We start from the raw sequence: 3,436 nt of genomic DNA, 5'->3' as shown, positions 1-3,436 counted from the left end.
AAAAATCCATGAATCCACATGGTAGGATTTGTAAAGAATTTATTCTTAAATCAGGGTGGAAAATAAGTATTTGGTCAATAACAAAAATACAACTCAATACTTTGTAACATAACCTTTGTTGGCAATAACAGAGGTCAAACGTTTACTATAGGTCTTTACCAGGTTTGCACACACAGTAGCTGGTATTTTGGCCCATTCCTCCATGCAGATCTTCTCGAGAGCAGTGATGTTTTGGGGCTGTCGCCGAGCAACACGGACTTTCAACTCCCGCCACAGATTTTCTATGGGGTTGAGGTCTGGAGACTGGCTAGGCCACTCCAGGACTTTCAAATGCTTCTTACGGAGCCACTCCTTTGTTGCCCGGGCGGTGTGTTTTGGATCATTGTCATGTTGGAAGACACAGCCTCGTCTCATCTTCAAAGTTCTCACTGATGGAAGGAGGTTTTGGCTCAAAATCTCACGATACATGGCCCCATTCATTCTGTCCTTAACACGGATCAGTCGTCCTGTCCCCTTGGCAGAAAAACAGCCCCATAGCATGATGTTTCCACCCCCATGCTTCACAGTAGGTATGGTGTTCTTGGGATGCAACTCAGTATTCTTCTTCCTCCAAACACGACGAGTTGAGTTTATACCAAAAAGTTCTACTTTGGTTTCATCTGACCACATGACATTCTCCCAATCCTCTGCTGTATCATCCATGTGCTCTCTGGCAAACTTCAGACGGGCCTGGACATGCACTGGCTTCAGCAGCGGAACACGTCTGGCACTGCGGGATTTGATTCCCTGCCGTTGTAGTGTGTTACTGATGGTGACCTTTGTTACTTTGGTCCCAGCTCTCCGCAGGTCATTCACCAGGTCCCCCCGTGTGGTTCTGGGATCTTTGCTCACCGTTCTCATGATCATTTTGACCCCACGGGATGAGATCTTGCGTGGAGCCCCAGATCGAGGGAGATTATCAGTGGTCTTGTATGTCTTCCATTTTCTGATGATTGCTCCCACAGTTGATTTTTTCACACCAAGCTGCTTGCCTATTGTAGATTCACTCTTCCCAGTCTGGTGCAGGTCTACAATACTTTTCCTGGTGTCCTTCGAAAGCTCTTTGGTCTTGGCCAAGGCGGGGTTTGGAGTCTGACTGTTTGAGGCTGTGGACAGGTGTCTTTTATACAGATGATGAGTTCAAACAGGTGCCATTCATACAGGTAACGAGTGGGGGACAGAAAAGCTTCTTACATAAGACGTTACAGGTCTGTGAGAGCCAGAGATTTTCCTTGTTTGAGGTGACCAAATACTTATTTTCCACCCTGATTTACGAATAAATTCTTTACAAATCCTACCATGTGAATTCATGGATTTTTTTTTCACATTCTGTCTCTCACAGTTGAAGTGTACCTCTGGTGCAAATTACTGACCTCTGTCATCATTTTAAGTGGGGGAACTTGCATAATCGGTGGCTGACTAAATACTTTTTTGCCCCACTGTATACCCATTTCAATTATTTATTTTTACCAGTGAAACCAATATAACATCTCCACATTCACAAATATACATTTCTGACATTCAAAAACAAAACAAAAACAAATCAGCGACCAATATAGCCACCTTTCTTTGCAAGGACACTCAAAAGCCTGCCATCCATGGATTCTGTCAGTGTTTTGATCTGTTCACCATCAACATTGCGTGCAGCAGCAACCACAGCCTCCCAGACACTGTTCAGAGAGGTGTACTGTTTTCCCTCCTTGTAAATCTCACATTTGATGATGGACCACAGGTTCTCAATGGGTTCAGATCAGGTGAACAAGGTGGGCATGTCATTAGTTTTTCTTCTTTTATACCCTTTCTTGCCAGCCACGCTGTGGAGTACTTGGACGCGTGTGATGGAGCATTGTTCTGCATGAAAATCATGTTTTTCTTGAAGGATGCAGACTTCTTCCTGTACCACTGCTTGAAGAAGGTGTCTTCCAGAAACTGGCAGTAGGACTGGGAGTTGAGCTTGACTCCATCCTCAACCCGAAAAGGCCCCACAAGCTCATCTTTGATGATACCAGCCCAAACCAGTACTCCACCTCCACCTTGCTGGCGTCTGAGTCGGACTGGAGCTCTCTGCCCTTTACCAATCCAGCCACGGGCCCATCCATCTGGCCCATCAAGACTCACTCTCATTTCATCAGTCCATAAAACCTTAGAAAAACCAGTCTTGAGATATTTCTTGGCCCAGTCTTGACGTTTCAGCTTGTGTGTCTTGTTCAGTGGTGGTCGTCTTTCAGCCTTTCTTACCTTGGCCATGTCTCTGAGTATTGCACACCTTGTGCTTTTGGGCACTCCAGTGATGTTGCAGCTCTGAAATATGGCCAAACTGGTGGCAAGTGGCATCTTGGCAGCTGCACGCTTGACTTTTCTCAGTTCATGGGCAGTTATTTTGTGCCTTGGTTTTTCCACACGCTTCTTGCGACCCTGTTGACTATTTTGAATGAAACGCTTGATTGTTCGATGATCACGCTTCAGAAGCTTTGCAATTTTGAGACTGCTGCATCCCTCTGCAAGATATCTCACTATTTTTGACTTTTCTGAGCCTGTCAAGTCCTTCTTTTGACCCATTTTGCCAAAGGAAAGGACGTTGCCTAATAATTATGCACACCTGATATAGGGTGTTGATGTCATTAGACCACACCCCTTCTCATTACAGAGATGCACATCACCTAATATGCTTAATTGGTAGTAGGCTTTCGAGCCTATACAGCTTGGAGTAAGACAACATGCATGAAGAGGATGATGTGGACAAAATACTCATTTGCCTAATAATTCTGCACTCCCTGTATACCTTAAAGCAAAAATAAGAGCCTGTTTTGTGATCCCTTTACTCAATCCCTTGAATATGCACGGGCACAATGTAACATCAAAGTTTGGATGATTCAGATCTTGAATTTTGGGGCCCTTTAAAGGCCCAAAATTTAAATATAGAATCTGCAGCTCATTAGCCCATATTGAGCTATACTGTCACAGAGAATGTTTAGCATTACTGTACACATTACTGTACGTGTTTTCTCTGCCCAAGTCAGAATGAACTGTTGAGTATACTGCCATATTATTAATGTTATGTACACTTGATGTTGGACTATACCAAGAAGAATACCAAGATACTAAAAATACATCCCAGTACTGAATGCAAATTATCATATTTTTAGACTATCAGAAAGTCTTTCTTTATATAGCTTTTTTTTCAGAGCACTCATAACTTCATCAAAACCACGTAGGATTTTCAGAGCTGAAAAACACAATTAAACTGTATTTTTTTAAAAAGGCCAAGAAAACAAAAGAGACCAGCCCCAGTTGTTTGCGTTAGGACTCCCTCTAGTGGAACCTGTGGGGTTCTATATGCAAACTGTTTTTACCTTGTTTTTACATGACTGAGTGGAACTTACAAGACAACAAAACA

The sequence above is a fragment of the Copadichromis virginalis genome, linkage group LG4 (genome assembly GCF_057382275.1).
Source record: "Copadichromis virginalis isolate Kocher_CV1m ecotype Utaka linkage group LG4, C_Virginalis_male_GT1.1, whole genome shotgun sequence".
Lineage (NCBI taxonomy): Eukaryota > Metazoa > Chordata > Actinopteri > Cichliformes > Cichlidae > Copadichromis > Copadichromis virginalis.
The sequence above is the reverse complement of the archived record's forward strand: the minus strand, read 5'-3'. Positions refer to the sequence as shown.